The 18,122-nt window shown below is 49.9% G+C and overlaps 1 protein-coding gene across 1 annotated transcript in view; it reads left to right on the top strand.

Annotated features, from left to right (window-relative positions):
* GALNT14 (polypeptide N-acetylgalactosaminyltransferase 14) overlaps positions 1–18,122 on the top strand; it is a 98,091-nt gene that overhangs the window by 39,709 nt on the left and 40,260 nt on the right. The gene's annotated exons all lie outside the window — the stretch shown is intronic.

The following is an 18,122-nucleotide window of genomic DNA, read 5'->3' on the forward strand; positions in this document are numbered from 1 at the left end:
TGCTCTCCGACAAGATTTTTGGCACGTTTGCTCTCCATCTCTTACCCCTCTGTATGGCGCATGGCAGCACCTAGACTCACAGACCTGCAGACCGTGGTAATGCCCAGAGACCGGCACCTCATAGTCCTGATCCTAGTGCCCAGGACATGGGAGCGTGCTGCTCCTTACAGCCTCTCTGTAGGGTGTTTTTAACCAGGATGTTTGCAGATTTCCTGGAGTTTTCTTTGCTAATCCAGCCAAGCATCTGGATTTGCCAACAATAGCTGAATATACAAAATCTGGCAAGGGCTGAGCAACAAGCTCCTTGCCAGAAGGTCATGGAGAGGGCAAATACTTTCGGTGGGGTGGGATGTGGCACTGACAGCCAGTTGCTTAGCAATGTTTGCTGGATTGATTTTGTTTTTAAATTGCAACCAGTGGAATGATTTCAGATGGAGAGGAATCACAGTGCTCCGAGGAACTGTAGCTGGAGAAACCACGGTGGCTCCCCTTGCCTGTCTCCAGCCAGCATGGGGCTGCGAGCTCATGCGTGGTTTGTGGGTGATTTCAGCCTGGGAAATGTCGTGGCTTCTGCAGGCTACATCGTGTCCCACGGCCTGGGAGATCTCACAGCTGGAGCATTAATCCTAGTGACCTGCCTGCGTTTTGCTGCCATTAACCGCATTCATGGTTACACATTGACTAAGTCCTTGGATCACGTAAAAGGATGTCTTTCTCCAGGAGAGGACCTTGTATGGTCCCATGGTGGTATATCCCATCCCCACCAAGAGTCAAGGTTAAAAAGTCCCCAGCAGGCTGGGCATGGATCTAGGTGGAACATCCACGTCATGCGTTGCCAGCTCATGCCGCTGGAGTGGGTGGCTAGTCCCCCTCCGCCGCAGTAGCCACACGCCATTGGGATTACCTCATCACCACGTCCCACCGTCAAACCGCAGGACCAAAATGGCAGCGAGTGAGTCAGCGCCAGGCGCGCCTGCGTGGGGAGAGGAGCGGAGGTTTCCAGTATTGCTCAGCGGCTTGGAAAGCTGACAGGGAGGATGCGTCGCCCCCAGCCAGAAGATTTCGCTGTGATGGCTCCTGGGCTTTTTCCATCTGTGGCAGACAGCTCCTGGGGAGGCCGGTATTTGCCATGCGGTTGCTCCATATGCTGCTGAGGCTGACCTCCGCCTCCCAAACGCTCCGTTAGGTTTAATAGATACGCAGATGCTGTTGTGGCTGCCAGGCTAGACTGCGACCACGAGTTGCGGCCAGCGCCAACTTGAGTTGGGGTTTGCGCTCACTGACGGTGGCGAATCAGAGAGGCGAAATTGGGGACGAGGAGAGTAGATGAGAGGGTAGTGGCTGGAGGAGAGGTAAGAGCCTCCAGCAGACTTGTCTAGCTATTGCAAATCACATCAGCCAGCCTCAGGCATCCCCCGCTGCCTGTTTTCCTCTATTCGTCTTGTTTTTTTCCTCCACAGTGCGGATACGAGTTTAGTAGTGCTTTCTCGAGAGCTGGTAGAGCAAGGAGGCCAGGGATGGAGCCCTCTGAAATCCTGGCATAAGGCAATAATCCTCTGAGTTTCTGAAGCTCCCTCCCTCCCTGAGTCCCGAGTGCTTTACAAGAGGCCCTACACCCACCCAGCTAAGCCCAAATTTTACAGCTGCTCGAGGGGGTGCGTTTGCATCCGTATGTGCATGTCTGGGAGAGAGAAAGCAGCTGCTAAACTCAAGTTGAGATTGAAATGCGAGGCTGGCAGGGATACTGGCAGATATGAAGATGAGAGCATCCTGGCAGCCCGGTGGCCTGGTCACGCCAGCTTGTGCCCCCTAGAAAAGCTCTGCCCTTGCTGTCTGTCCTGTTCCCTTTGCAGGGAGCAACACGCGCTGTAAGATTTTCTCCAGGTTTCCTCACTCACACTGCAGTGCGGTGACAGCTGGAGAGTGTCCCTGGGGTGGGAGAGCTGCCCAGGGCTGGTGGCTCTGCTCCTAGGGACTGTTCGTGAAGGGTGGGAAGAGGTGATGCCCGTGACATTCCCCTGGGGCAGAGAGCTGCCGTCTTGAGTTCTCAAGGTCCAGAAAAGTCAGGATTTCAGCACTGAAGCACTACGCACTGCAGCGTCATTTTGACCCGCTAATTGCAGTGTGCATCCCGAGGGTGCAGAGGCTGCATGTTCAGCATCACGTTGGAGCAGCTCTAGTTGGGATAGTTGAAAATACCTGACTGTGCTGTGCATGGGGATGGCCGGGAGAAACACGCTGTCCCGAGGGTGGTCCTACCTCTGGCAGGTGTGGTACCTGCCTACACGGGGCTGAGAGTGCATCTCAGCCACTGCACACCTTCCACGTGTCCCGTGTGAATGCGTTTGGCGCGCAGCACGTGACAGTGTGTGTACACGTCCGCGTGCAGATTGCGTGAGGGCAGCTGTACCGCATGCAGGTTTTGAAGTGGCTCCGTTTTCGGCTGAGTAGATGATTGCATCTCAGGAGTGGCAAGCAGTCAAGTGCACTGAGAATGTTGTAATATCTTCTTGGGAGTGAAGAGTCGAAGAGGAGAAAAGTAGATTTTGACAGCATTGCCTTTGGCTTAGCATGTTTATGATCCCCTTGGACTTCTCACATTACCTTGTCTTCCTTCAACTTTGTTGCCCGCTAGATCAAAATCACTTTGAGATGGATTGAGGTGAACACAGGGTCTCAGCAGCTAGAAATGAATTTTTTACCCCACATAGGGATTTAGGCATCTTATCTTTCTTGTCTGGTTTCTTGATAGTCCCCAAAGGAGGAACTTCATGTCTGGAGAATGGTATGTGTGGAAAAGCCCATCTTATTCCACAGGCTGGACAGAGGTGGGACTCTGCTCTGCTGTCCTCAGTGGTACCTAAACATTAGACCTGCAGGAACAGGTAGGTACCTAGCAGGTGGCCAAATCCCCTTTGAATTTGAGGGAAGGTTTGCCAGGATATTACCTGGATGGACCTCAAACAGTTGAGAGTGGAACCCAACCTAGAGGTTTTTCTGGTCTGCTGTTGCCTTTCCCTCTGCTGACTCCGTACATTTCTCACTGTGGCCTCTGGATTGTAGCTGAGCTAATCCAGTCTCCTGCGTAATGCAGACTAAGTCCAGAGGGATTCTGTTATTTTTAAAATTTGCTTATTCAGGCAGTGTCTTGTGAGTTGCTGACTCTGGATGCACTGTGTAGTAGACCAAGGCAAGACGTGGTGCGGGTACAGGTGTGTGTGCACGTGGTCTCCCTGCGCCTGATGCTGCCGGGTGCATCTGCTCAGGGCAGAGGGGTGGTGGGACAGCGGGGAGCGGGGCATGCCTGAGCAGAGGTGCCTTGAGTACGGTGGAGGTTGATGGACCTCTGTCCATGAGGATGGATGGAGCTGTACAGTCTAAGATGTGAAGGAGGGAGCCCGGTGAGGAGGATGGGTGAGAGGGACTGCTCAAATGCTGCCACATCGCCAGAGCTGGCATTGCTGAAGGCTGGAGGAGGTGTCCTCGTGTGGCCATGTGCATGTGCTGCTGGCTTTGCTCTGTCATCACCCTCTTGTGTGAGCTGGGGGTCCTTGTGTGGGTGCTCCCCCGTGAGAAGTGCCTGATGCCCTGGGGAGAGCGGGCTGTCAGCACCTCGTGTGGCCGAGGGTGGCTGGATGCAAGGGGGTACAGGTCTCTTCTCGCTTTCGGGGTTCGTTATTAGCTGCTGTGTGACTGCCAGCAATATCCCAAAGAGTTTTTCTGTCCCTTGATCTGTTATTCCAGCTGTTACACAGTTCTTGGGGCAAAGCCAGGGCATTTGTGATTTCATTACAAAATGAGATTTATCACATTCGGACCAAGTACTGTATGTGCGAGGGCTGTCCCTGGATCTCTCATCTGCAGAGCATATTCTGAGGCTGAATTAGCTGGGTGAGAGAAGATCTGGGATATCCCTGCCTTTGGTCTTGGTCTCCTCCTTATTTCTAATGACAGGCAAGAGCACAGCATGACCTTGCCGGTGAGCAGTTATACAAATGAATGGTGGAAAACACATTTGAGATGAAAGCATCTCCATTAGGAAACAGGATGACTGCTTTCATCTCTTGGACACCAGACCCCAAGAGGTTAGAGCTGGACACTGTGTTTTTCCATCATCTCCTTAGGCTGCGATCTCTGGGGATGAAGATATGAGAACAGTCCATCAGGCAGGACAGGGGCTGGCGTGTATCTTGGGGATTAACTGGAACCACCTGAAGTGGCCAAGGTTTCATTTCTGCCATCGATCAGCTGGCTTTGGGGGCCTAAGTTTGAAACTTTCACAGTCTGGGCAACGTCTTGAGAGAGAATTGCTTGTGCCTTCTCTTCCGTGCAACCTAGTAACCCTTTGGCAGCAGTAGAAACAGCTAGCACAGGTTGGTTCTGTCAGGAAGGTATCTTCATATGTTTTGTAGCTTCTCTTAATGTAGTTCGGCAGCTGAAAGTCAGTGAAAGAGATGGCTTTGGGCAGCCAGCTCGCCAACCACTGGTCAACCATCCAGCCATACCATCTATGTAAGAGGGGATTGTCATATGCTGGGATTTATTTTATTTTTTAGAGAACTGTCATTCTTCTCTCTTCTCATCATAGTTACCCTGTTTGCAAGCCCTTCAGCCCTCCAGGAATTCAGAACTTTGCTATACAAGTTGGTTACAAGCACAGTCAGCTGGGAAAATTTGCTGCCTGCTAACAAAAGACACAGCATGGAGGTCCCTTTATCAAAATGCACTACCTATAACTTCATGCTAGAGTTTATACCTGCTGTCACTCACAGTTTGGACCTACGTGTTAATGGAGAGCTGAGGCTTTTGAAGGACTGAAGCGTGAAGCCCAAAGTCCGTGTGAACAACAAGCAAGAGTCTGTGCTGGTGCTTGGGCAATGTTGATATGTTTGGTGGCCTCAGGTCATTCTTGGTGGGACAGCAGTGAGGGGGGTTCTCTTGTCTCCTCGTTTGGGGTTCATCACCTAAAAGTGATGCACTTCACTACCACACTCTATCTTTTCTGGCTTGACATCACAAGGCTTTGCCAGTGGTGGGGTTGCTTAGACTCCAGCGTAGTCCCCACAGCGTTTCAGCATCAGCTTTTCATGCTGCTTGGGCTCTGCACCTGTTTCCCTGCCCTGCTTCCCACTGCGCATCCTCTGCAGTGCGTCCAGTGCGAGATGTGGTACACTGCATCCATCCAAGACTGCTGTGCAGACGCAGTGTCCTCGTGTCAGCTGGCCAGAGCCACATCAGCAAAGGAGGAAGCCTTAATGGCTGGGCTGTAGGCAGCACCCTGTGTTTTCCCTATGTTTCTGTGTGCTTCTTAGTCCCTGGTATTTCAGAATATGGTGTGCATGCAGAACTTCAGTTTTTTTCCTTTACATTTGTGTAAATCCAGAACCACTTCACTTCTTCCAGTAGAGAGGTTCTTGGTTTATGTGCATTTCTCTGAGAGAATAGGACCCATAATTTGCAGTGTTTCCTGCCAGGGATGCCCGAACTCACTGGAGGACTGACTGTGACCATCTGCTTTGCCTTTCCTCACAGAAGAGAGGAAGGTCCTGGCTAAAGCCTGCCTGGACTGCAGGGCTGCAATCTGTCTGGACCTCTGCTCAGAGAACATTGCGGGGAAAAATGGCAAAAAATAAGTGGCCCTGAAATCCTAAACTTTTGTCTTTCCTAAGGTTTGAGAAAACTCAGAGACAAAAATCCCACTCCCACTCAGAGACAAAAATTTCCCAGAGTCTCCACTCCATGACATTGCCTGAAAGTGGAGAAAAATATTCATTGGACCATTTTAGTGCTGCAAAAAACCCAGTGTTTCATGTTCTCCTGCTTCTGCTGGAGTTGGCGTCTTGCACAGATGTGGGGACACCTGGTAAGAAGTTGGTAAAGCACCTCTTTCTGACAGCTGCACCTACTTCTTCTGCAGAGCTCAGGCAAGAAGTGTGACGGGTGTCTCTGGGGACTCACCAGCTGAAACGTGGGCTGGAAATGCCCAGTCCTGGGAAATGGCTGGTGTGTGTCCAAGTCCCCATCCTGGGAATGGCTGTGGCCACCCCAATGATTGACAGTATCTGTGATATTTGCTGCCCCGTGTTTGTTGTCTGGTGGCCCATGGGGCAGTTTGCCAGGAGGTGGAGGGCTTGAGGAGCAAGCCAGCTAGACCTGGTGGCTTCTGGGATGAGCTGGTGGCTTCAGGGGACAGAAGCTGATGAATGTGATGATCTTTTTCAAATATCTCTTTCTATTTAGTGCCCTTTTCTGAAGTGTTTTGGGTTTTTAATGGGAGGGGAAGGAAGTAGCGATGAAAAGGAGCTGCATGAAATGGGATTATGGTGGGCTTGAGGACTGAGAGAGGTTGCACCTCCCCTGAGGTGGCTGCCTGGGGACTGGGCTGGGGACTGTCCCTGGCCAATGCTGGTGGCCAGACCATCATCCCAACATCCACTTGTCATGAAGAGCCTGTTCTTCCCTCCTCAAATGTGATGGGACTTCTGCCATGGTCCTGTTGGCCCTGCGGGTGCTTGTCCTGGGGGTTAGTATGTTCCCCAGGCCCCACCAACATCTGAACCACCTGGTGTGACTCGTGTAGAACTCCCTGGGCAGGAGAGAGGCTTCCAAGTGCCAAGATCCCAGCCCAACCCTGGCTTTTGCTCTGATGTCCGAGACAGCCTGTGATGCCTCTCTACCCTCCAGCCCCTGCCTGATCACTCCCTGGAGCTGGAGGTGGTGGGTCAGGTCAGTCAACATCGCCTCCTTGGCAGAGATGGACGGTAATTGTTACCTCCAGGCTACCTGCGTGACAGCGAAAGGACGGCCATGCTGTTGGTTTTGGAGGTGCTATGTCTTCCTCACCCTGGCAGTGCAGTGGCTTCGCTCAGGTTTTCGGATCACAGCTCAACTGATCCCAGGTTGCAAACCATGCCCTGGAGTCATGGCCTGTGGTGCTGGATGTTCACAGCCACCAAGGGGACAGGATCTGAAGTGCCATGAGATGCTGTGGTTTTGTATCTCCAGGGGCTGCCTCAAGAAAGGCAGGCTGAGGGGCTCTAGTTAAAAATGGTACTGGGAAGGGATGCTGGTGCAGGAGCAGGGGAGGCTCGTGTTTCTTCAGGAGCCTGGTTGGTTGTGTCTCCAACATGGATGCTGAAGGGAAATGGCAAATGATGGTGCTTGTTCTGCAGCGATGGATTTGCAGTCCTCCCCCTCCTCTTCTTTTTTTTTGAGTGAGAAGGATGAGGGTGACTCTTGGGAAGGAGTTGAGGAGCGAGCTAGACTGTATGAGGAGCTGATGGAAACGCACAGGCGGGTGTTTTGAATGCAGGAGGATGTGTCAGTTAAGTGGCTGTGTTACTCATTTTTTTTCTGGAGGGCAAAGCTAGTTATATCTGAAAGAGCTGTGCTAGGAGTGTGAGTTATGGCACCTGTCTGCGCAGCAAGCAGAAGCGATTCCTGAGCTGTGTTCTCGGTTAAAAGGTGTCTGCAGGACAAAGGGGATCGGCAGCACGGGTACTGGGGGAGCCCATAGGGCCTCGGTGTCTCAGAGCCCAGCTCTGGGCAGTCAGGGTGACTCTGGACTGTTCCAGCAAACACCATGGTGTAACATTAAATGTCCTACATGCTGTGTTTTGTTTCTCCACGTTGTCCCTTGTCCTAGCCCCACAGTGCCTCGCTGGGTAGGAAAAGCATCCCTACGGGACACGCATCCTCCCAAGAAGAGTCCGAGGAGCTCACTCGGGCAGAGACACAGCCTCCATCCCAGCTGTCTCTTCCTGGGAGGAGAACACCTTTATTTTGTTTAGACTAACATTTTGCTTGACAAAAATTGCTGTTTCAGAGAGAAAAAGAGCTGAAAAGAGTTTTTCCTCCCGTTCCAAGTGATAGATTTCCTTCACCTAAGTTATTTTGGTTTTGTTTCCCCGTGAGACAGTTTTGATTTCATTTTGGAAATTCCCCACCCACCATTGCATTTTGCCAGGAAAAAATGCATGCACAAAATAGTTCTGGATCGATCTGAAATGACCCTTCCCTCGTCCTTTTCCAATTCCTCCATTTATCCTGCTTGCATCCCAGCCCTGTTCTTAGCAGCCTCGTGCAGAAATGTGGTGTGCTGTAACCCCGATGAGGGCTGCTGTGCAAGCACTGGGGGGACCTTCTTCGCCACAGTCCCCATGGGAATTTGCTTCAGCGGTTGGTTCCCCCCAGGAGAAGACGTTTGTTGTTGGGATAAAAGGGTTGGAGGAGTCCTTAGGGTTTCCGTCTTGTGCAGACCGGAGCATCAGAGCAACGATGGAGGAGACCGCCCCAGAGCTGGTGGCGGTGCCTGGGAAGAAGGGACTTGGGCTGGTGCTCCGGTGCCGCGAGCGCGGCCGTGAAGCTCTTGGCTGCGTCGCAGTGCCTTGCTTTGAAGCATCCCCTGTACCTGAGGGCATAGAATAGGATGAGCAGAATATGCGCGGTCTTTGGAGCAGGGTTTTGCTGCTGTTAATATTCTAAGGCAGGTTACTTTGTGTTGAGAAGTAACTGCTGGTTAGATGTACTGTTAGCCCTGAGTTGAGATGCTGTCTATCCATCAATACCACGTGTCTCTCTCCAGCCTCCAGTCTCTTGCTCAGTCCCTTGGGAAATGGCAGAGCTAGTACTGCCAGGGCTAATTATTTCTCAGGACAGAAGACATGTGATAAAATATTAACCTTTTTCAAAAACAGAGCCCCAGTTAATTAGCTTCACTTCTGTAACACATTCACCCAGAGATAAAAGCTTGTTCCCCAGATACCCGTCTGTGGCACGGTGATCTTTTTGTGTGTCCTGGTCACGATGGGGGACAGGGAGAGGGGAGAGCTGGGAATTTAATAAAAGATGGTGACCTGCCAGTCGCTGCGCCCTGAGGATGAACCACTCCATTTCAAGGTGAGCTGTGTCCAGGCACGGGCGCCGCTACTCTTTTTCAAGAGGCTGAAGCTGGAAACGGAGACCGAGTGGGTGGTGGGATCCCACAGCTGGGTTACGTCCATGTTGTCAGTGCCACATCTCTGGAGCCTGAATTTGGGGGCTATGTGGGTGGACAGGGCTCAGTACAGCTGAGTGAATTACCGTGTTTCGGTTCTTTGGTTCTTTGAGAAAAAGAAAAGCCAGGCGTTGGCAATTTCAGGATAAACCAAAAGCAAAGCTCTCAGTGAACCTGAAAGTAAAAATACAGGAAAACTTAAGGCCAAAGGGATCTGTTTTTCTCATCCTGAAAAGGAAAAAATTTCATTTAGATCTCAAATGTTTTTGACACTTCTAGTCATCTAAAAATGACAGGCTGTATTTAAAAGCAAGTGGTTTTGAGTATCAGATGAAAAGTACATGTTGGGCTCCTCTGGAACAAATGATGTGCTGGAGTGGAAGTGATGCTGCGATGTGCGTCAGTGGCTATAGGAACCGCTGGTGGGAGGATGCGGCGCTGCCGTGGTGGTCACTGTGCCAGGGGGTGGGAGGGCTTCTTCCCCCTGCAGGGAGGGATGAGGATCTCTGATAGACCAGGACTGACCTCAGGACAGATGTGCCAACGCTGGTCAATCCATGGAGGCATGGGGTCTCCTCCTTGAACTCCATGAGCCCCTTCCTTGGCAATGGACAGAGAGGGTCCTGGGTTTTTACAGGGAAGAAGAAGCCTGCTTGTCTCGGTGCCCTTCGTAGGAAGCTGTGTGGCACCCAGCTAAGCCATGCCAGATCCCACTGGTGACTTCATGATGGATGCTGCTTCATCACCAAGTGCTCTGGCGTTCCCAGGGTGCCATCGATCACTCTCTGCTACAGCCATCCTCTGCCTTTGACCGCTATAACGTATTGACCACTTGTCTTATAGTTATTACATGCCATCGATTACTTTGATAACTTGCTCCAAGTAATTTTGACAGAATGAAGTTGTTTGTTTAACTTCCATGCTTGCCTCGGTGTTCCTATTGACCCAATATGTTTGCGTAGGCTGAAATCGAAATCGAGTATTAGTAAGTGATGGAACTAATTCTCTGAGGCTTGCTACTAGCGATAATTAAGGCCAAGAGACAGTTTCTTCCATCAAACTCTTGTTTATTTGCTTTTTTTAAGCTACCCAGCACCTTAAAGTCTTCCTCCATCAGCTGTAGCGAAAGGACGATCACAGGCAATGTTTCAGGGCCATTTGGCTGGATTTTTGCTGTTAAGCACTGCAGATCCCTGCATGCTTAAAGTGTTTTTTGAGCTATCACAGCATGGAGTTGGGTTTGCGCTTCTCCAGTTATGGCTAAGGAGATGCTATGAAGATGGGGATTTTCTCTGCTTTGATTTACCACATGGTGCCAGGAAATTTTGGTCAGAAAGCATCCTCCCTAATGAATCTTTACATCTGTGGTTCTCACCCTCTGAAAAATAATTTGAGGTTGTCCTGGCTTCTGAAGGTCTTTGTTATAGAATTGGTGCCTTTCCAGGAAGGTGCAAGGTGCAGATTTTGCTTTTACTTTCACCAGGTGAAAAGCTTTAATGGCAACTCTGGTATTTCAGTAAAACTGACATTGGAATTTTGGCCAATTTTAAAATTCTACTGAAAACAAAGAAGGTTCTTTTTTTTGTTGTTTTCTTTTTTTTTTCTTTCACTTTTGTTGGCTCCTTTTTCCTTTTTGCCTGAGTTCTGAGAAAGGAAGGGTGGGGGAAGTCAAGAAGCAAGACAGACCCAGAGTCTGTGAGGAGGGCCCTAGAAGTCTGAATTATTCATGAGCTGCTTTGAAAATCAAGACACACAATCTGGTTTAACTTGTTTTTAAATGCAGCCGTACTATTCTCTCCTTCCTTTTTGGTAGGTTCTCTTCTTATTCCCCTCTCCCCTTTTCCAAAGACAAAAATCTAGCGAATTTTTAATAAATTATAAATGCATCATCTCATCAGTTATGAGGTTTGCAGGCAGCAGCACATCATGTGCACAGAAGGTTATTTTTGCCTTCTTGCATTTCTCCCTTTCTTCAAATTTAGCTGTTTGATTAATTTTTTAGATATCTATCTTGCCGTGAAAAGAAAGAAAGAGACCAAAAGAGGCAGTGAGTTAGAGGAAATACTAATTGTGCACTAGCCAAATATAGCACTGTTTCAGTTTCCAGAAGCTGCGTAGAAAAATGTCCTTCTTGGTCAACCCAAGAATTTTGACCTTCTCAGGTCAACCTGCAGTTGAGTTAACCCATTTGAAAGGTCCCTGCCCTGGTGGGCAGCATGCGTGGTGGTCACTGCAAAGGCTTGGAGCTACTTGCCTTCAGGCAGGCACTGGCTGTGACCATCACACTCATGGTAGCACGCTGGCTTCAGAAAATCACGGAGGGTGAGAAGACCTCTTTCATTGGCAGCTGCATCTTCTCCTGCCCTTAGGAGGGCTGTTCTCTTTTGCCTGTTTTCTAGTATTTTTGCTAACGTGCTGGGAAGGGGAGAGGTTGGGACTTGGGCAGGTTCCTCTGGGAGTCTAATTTACAGCCAGCACTGGTTCAGCGCCCTGGCAGTGTTTTCCTGATGGACTTCCTTACAGTTTTATCCAATTATGTCCAGTTAAAGCCTGCTAAATAATTCCTTGTCAGGTCTGACGCTAACCACCATTGAATATTTGTTGCAGATGTGCCTCCTCACCCTCGCTGAAGCCCTTGCACATCCCCAAGTCATCTGCTCAACCGGGGATTCCTCTCTTTGGGTCGCCCCCCGTTTCTCCCAGCCCCAGCAGCCACTGATGCTGTTGCATGCCACTCTGGGGATTTTTCAGTCCCTTTTTGGGAATGCAAACCTGGGGTGCGTGCCAGACCAGCACAGAGAAATCCTACCGACCTTTGTCAAGGGTATTTTTTCACTTTGGCAAGCCAAACTTGAGCTGGCGTTCCCTGCAATCACGTGGCACCGCCAGCTGACATCTGACTCCTCGTCCCTTCTTGATTCCTTTTGTCACGGCTGCTTTCCGGGTTCCTCTGCCATCAAAGCTCTTGGCGTTATGGAGGAAACCCCAGAGCTTTCTCAGTAGGTCTTTGTCCCAGACCCAACCCTAAGTGCAAGACGTGCAAACAGCCTGCTCGCTGCTAGCAGCCGTGCCCTGGCGCGGCCCCGGGTGCCAGCCGGCGCTCGCGGTGCGTGGTGGTGCTGGAGACGTGCAGCAAGGCAGACCATGGTCAGCCCTCTGTTTGGCAGCCTCATCCTGATTGAGGGAGTGCAAAGCATACCCATAGAAGGAGGAGGAGGAGATGGTGGCGTATCTTGGGAAGACAAAAATAGGATTTTGAAGATCTCTCAAAGCTGGGTGGCAAAGTATTTTGAGGTAACCTGCAAAAAGGATGGCTTGGGGAGAGCCAGGAGGAACCGAGGATGGTGAATGTCACAAAGAAGGCCATGCTGACCCTTCTGCGTGCACCAGTTGTGCAAATACTGAATTGTTGTATCCTATTTATACTATTGTATGAGACTGACGTATTGACTGTAACGTGAAAAGTACTTCTTGGATTTTTCCATTTCTGGAGGGCGTGAAGTAATGATTTTTTTGAAAGGTAATCTGCAGTCAGACGCAAGTCACTGGGCTTAATGCATGGTAACTGAGAAATGCACGGATAACTGGGAAAAATGTTACAGAGACCGTGTTACCCAGAGGCCAGGTGAGACAGTGCATGGTCCTGTCCAGCAGCATGCTCTATGAACTCATTAGCTTCCGTATGAGTTGGCACATACATTACTATATAGCTCTAAGTCGCAACAGGTCCAGCATCCCTATTTTTAGAGTATTTTTGTGGAAGTCACCTGTAATTTTGCTTCAGTTTGAAGAAAGGGTTCAGGCACAATGGTTTCCCACTGGCTGGGGACTATGCCACCCTGAGAGGTTGTTCTGAGAGGTAATGACCAAGGTGCCCATATGTCCTGCCATCCCTGCAGGCACGTGGAGCCCAGGCATGTTCACTACTGGCCATAGAAAGGCAGCTGGGGCTCTAATCCCTTCCTTCCCACCAGCATCTGTTTGCTTGCCTATGATGGGTGACTCCCTCCCTCCCTAGGGCGGTAGTTTTCATTTTCCTCTGAAGGAGTCATTTTTCACACTTGGTTTGTTGTCGAGACTTGCTCCAGTTTCCTCTGGGGCGGAAATCGTAGTGGCTACACCAAGGATGCCCGGCCACAATAGTTAGGTGAAGCAGCTCAACCCAGAAAGGGCTGAGCTGATTTTCATGATAAAAAAGAAAAATGGTAAAAGAAAGCTCTCCTTGTTTTTCTTTCCTGGGCTGCCACCCATTTCCAGAAGCGGACTGGCTCCCGTCCCTTTGGTAAGGTGCAGACATGTTTTCAGCACCTCTGGTCTTTCTCCTCCACTTTCCCTGCCACTCTGTCTCTCCAGCTGGGGAGGGTGTGTGACAGCAAGGTCCCTGGGAGGTAGTGGTTGACTGACTGGCATATAGTCTGAGCAAAGCTGTAGAGGCTTCTCCCAAGCATGGATGACTTGGTCCTGACCCAGGCCAGGCTGTAGCAGATGCTTGCTCTGGTCCTGACTGGCTGAGTCCCTTCAGTGGTGTGCACCAGGCTGGCGAGATCTCTTCTTCCAGCATGGGTATGAGCTGAGAGCTTTGACATTAGTATTAATTCTTTCTTGTAGTTGCTGTGGAGATTTGTGTAATTTAGTTAATTTCTTCTGTGAGCTAAAAGGACTTTTTATAAAGTTTTTCCCCTTTCTCCAAGTTTATAAAGTTTTTCCCCTTTCCACCAAGTTCTTCTCCGCTTCTTGTGGAGTGCCAAGTCACATGCAGCTCATGGTAGTTGCACTGCTGTGACATGACTCTTGCACGTGTCTTCACTGAAGAGAGCCATCAAGCTTGGAGATCTAGTCAGACTCGAGGAATGTTATCTGAAACCCAAAGGGCCTGTAGGTTTGTCCGTCAGTGGTGGTGTGAACCCATGCTGTTTCTGATGGCAGGTCCCTGTCCTCTGGGTCGATGTGAGAGGGAGAACCCTGTGAGTGCAGTGTGGAGGCAAACCCAAATACTCTTGGTTTAGATGTGTGGTGACGAGACTGCTCTCCCACATGTTTCCAAGGAGAAGAGAGGAGCCAGGAGGGAGTTGAAAGTAGCTCTGTCTGATGCGGCTGGCTGTTCGAAATAAATATGCAGAGAGCGCTTTGGAAGTGGTGAGCTGTGTTGAGGGAGAGTTTGGACTTCACAGAAAACGTTAAAAATTCAAAGCAGAGCTGTTGGCAAGTGATGGCTGTCGAAGCAAGAAAGAGGAATGAGCAGAAGTCCAGCAGGGAAAGCTGGGGGAGCGGGATGAGGATAATCATCTCTTGAAGGAAGTTAACGAGGCACTTGAGAGGTGGGTTTCAGGAGGCACAGTGCAGCTCTATGGGCACATGATGGCGGATGTCAGGGAGAAAACACACTCTGGATGAGCCTGGGAGTGGACCAGGAGGGGTTGAAGAACAGGATCCATCTCTGTTCACGCAGTTAGTCTTTACCATTGTGCTTCGTAGTGGTGTTCCAAGGTGGGCTTTGGTTTGGTGAGGGACACAATGAGCTAAGTCTCCCATTTTAAATGTAAAATGTGTTGAAATGCCCTGGGAATGGGTGTTCATTGCTCCATCAGGAGGACCTCTAGGGATGCAGGGGCAGCTGTGTGCAGAGGCCACCACAGCGTGGTACCCCATCGCTCACCAGGACCGCAAGGGTCAAAGCAACCCAAGAAAAAAGTCTTCAGAGTGAGGGACTTCGGAGGCCTGTGAGAAACACTGGAGTGTCCAAAGTTTGGGACTTTACGGGAGGGCTTTGTGATTCTTGCGATGAGTACAGGGCTCCGGCCATCTGCTCCCTGTGCCCGCAAACGAGTGCGCTGTGATTTATCCCTGAGCTGCTAACGGCACGTTGGGAACATGGAGCTGAGATGTGCTGCTCCTTCCACCCTAAAGGAAGTACGGTGAGCAGCCAGTCCAGGCTGGGGTTTTCCATGGGTGATTCCTAAGGTGTCTGCAGCCAGAATGCCCCTCCCATAACTTTCTGATTCTGAAATTATTTCAAATTTGAATGGGAAGTACCTTTAGAACAGAAAACTGAAACTTCCCATCAAATGAAAATTTGACTTGTGGGTTTGCAGGAGGAAATAATAATTGTTGCTCCAGCTGGATGCTCTCTCTGGTGTTTTTAGGGCAGCTTCTGTCTTCTTCTGTCCCCCCAGATGCTGTGAGCTGGCGGAGCAGCCCACGTTGCAGGCAGTTCAGCCTGGCAGCGTTCCTGCTAGCACTTGCTGTGCTGAGATTGCTCCCCAGTCCTGCTGCAAGGTTTCAAAGCATGAAACTTTAAATTACTTCAGCCAGTGAGTTTCAACACACTGCAAATATAAGCAATGCAGTTATTACTTTTTTTAAAACTTTTTTTTTTTTTTTTTGGAACAACCTAAAAAAAAAAACCCTCAAACTTTCATTGGTTTCCTGAAAATGTTGTGGGTGTTGGTTTTGTTGTTTTTTTTTTTTTTTTTCTTGCTGGCAATTGGGTGACCTATGAAATACCATAAGCAGCACAAAACATTCATCCAGTGACAGCCTGAGGTAGCACAGGCAGCTCTTAGCGGGTTTATTTTCATTATTACAGCAATTTTAGGGCTGCATGCTGCAATTTTCACTTGCAGTGAGGTATTAAATTGAAATTACCCCAGATGTAATTGTCACACAAAATAATTCTGGACATGCTGGATTTAATGCTTTTCCAAGCTGTGGTTTTTATTACCCAAGCAAGTGCCAAAAAAACACTTGTAGTCAACAACTTAAACTGAAATCTGCCTTCTGGAGAGCCAGGACGTTTAGCTGCAGTTCCACTGGGGGAGGAAGGAAAAAAGAATAAGGGACCAACTGGAGGAAACTTTGGGAGGGCTCCTGAAAGAAGGGCCCAGGGGTAAAATCCTGGGCAAGGGCAGAATCGGAGCCGCACAGGGACCCCGGAGGAGCCCTGGCAGATGCAGCAGCTCAGCCTAACCCTTTTTCGGGCTGGTTTTCTGGGAGGTGAGTCCCACCCGCGGTGCAGTGCTGGTCACAGAGGTGAAGCGAGGCTGGGGGTGCTGCCGGGTCCCTGCCTGCTGCGTAGCGGCAGCGCAGCCGTCGGTCCCGTCTCTGGGATGCGACGAGCCTCATTAGGCAGAAGTCAGGAGCGAGCCGCAGGTCTAGACCGAGCTGTGGAGGTGCTCGTATATGACATTTTGGTGTTTCCCACATGCACACTGCCTAGTTAGGCTGATCTGATGTACAGACATCTGGAGTTTTAAAAACAAGTTGTTGCCATGCACGAGCAGCAGGCGCAGCCGGCGTGCAATATCCCCGGCACTCCCACTGGTGGGTGACACAGCACGCATCACCGCAGCTTTATTTATTAGCTCCTTAACTATTGTAATAACATAAGTAAAGTATGGATGACTTTGTATTTTCTACCCTCTCTCATTCTTTTCCAGAAATAGCTTCCCTCGTTCGCTCCACACAAACCCCTCCAGCTGCTGCACTGGAGGTGGGTGGAAGGACGCACATCTGGAACGGTTAGGAGATAACGGTGTATAAATAGCACAGGGAGAGCAATCGCTGTAGTCTGTCCCTGCAGCTCCACAAAGCCAGCGAGAGCTGAGCCTGAGCGCGGCAAACCAGGCGCCGAGCACCACCAGCAGCAGCTTCTTTCTCATTATATCAGGTTGGGAAAACTGAAGTTGATGACTGGATGATGCAACGGGCCACAGTGACCCGGATGAGCAGCTCGGGGCACGACCTGGTGCTGTTTAGTAATTCAGAAACCCTCTGCTTTTAGCATCTCTGAGATGTAACTTTGATGAATGAGGGTGTTGTCACACGGGGCAATGTCACTGAATTTTCTCCTGCATGCGGAGTGGCCATGTAATTTTGTCATCCTTTGAGGATGGACCTAGAATTAGAATGGGCTGAGTGATGAATTTCTGGGGTTGGTGACTATACTGAAAGAACAGGGTGGTAATGAGAAATTTGCTTTGGTCAAGTTGAGGCAGGGTTTGGGAAAGGTTTTGATGAGGGAAGGCAGCAGCCAATTTAGTGTGAGCTTGCAAATATTTCGTCGCAGCCAAGATGTCTTTTTTTTTTTTCCTTATTTTTGTAATTACTTCACCTGTTGCACCCTTTTTTCCGTTAATTTAGGTCACTTTGTAAATAATCAGAAATGCAATTTCAAAATGAAAAGGTGAAAAACCTCATTAAAAAGAATATCTCAAGCATTTTGGCATTTCTGAGGTGCAACCTGCTGTGCTGATAGCATAAACCAGCAATATCTGGCTCCCGTTACTTGCTTTCTCCTCCCCATCCCCACCTTCATTTTCCCATCTGTTTTTACTTTGCCTTGCAGATACTGTGGTCCGGAGCTTTGGGGGAGCAAACAGATGGTTTGTTGAAAGAGCGGTTGCTCAGTCCTCTTTCCTGCTTCGTTTGAGGATGGTAGCGGTAGCACTTGGGCAGTGATGCGAGAGCGAGCGAGCGGTGCGTGGATGGGAAGGGGCATGATGGCTGTGATGAGGAGCTCCTCAGGCTGGGCACGGGGTGTCCTCCTGCCACTGGTGTGTCACCTTAAGGCCACGACAGGGGCCGACAGGGACCTGGAAAGAGTAGCACAAAGCTAAGAGGTGCGTCTGGATTTCCTGAGCTAGGAATATGTTGGCATTGGTCTATGAAAGCCACAAATTTCATCAGCTAAAGGTCAAAGTAATTACAGAGTCTACGACGTTTCCTCCTGGCAGCAGGGGCTGTGGTTGCCGTTGTGGGTTTTCACCTTCTGCAGGCTGGCTTGGAAACAGTTAAATCCTAATCTTCCCTCCAGACAGGTTATGCCATTAAGGCAGAATGAATAAGGAAACAATCAATTTCAGAGCAGGGCTTGGCTTACCTTGCAGCGGCTGGTGGAAATGGCTGCCTCGGGAGGCAGGAGTGAGGTGCTCAGAGCTGGAGCTGCAATGATGGACGCTCTTACCTCTGCCCGTGCCACCCGCCGGGTGGGTGTGAGAGTGCTCGGGCCCCTGCCTCAATTTAAGGAAGGGAAAAAAAAAACCTCATCATGATAACCCAGTATTTCTGGAATGACACCGAAAGCCCCACAAAGTTCACAAAGCCACCAAGGAAGCGTAAGACTTGCAGC

The sequence above is a fragment of the Balearica regulorum genome, chromosome 3, assembly GCF_011004875.1.
Source record: "Balearica regulorum gibbericeps isolate bBalReg1 chromosome 3, bBalReg1.pri, whole genome shotgun sequence".
Classification (NCBI taxonomy): domain Eukaryota; kingdom Metazoa; phylum Chordata; class Aves; order Gruiformes; family Gruidae; genus Balearica; species Balearica regulorum.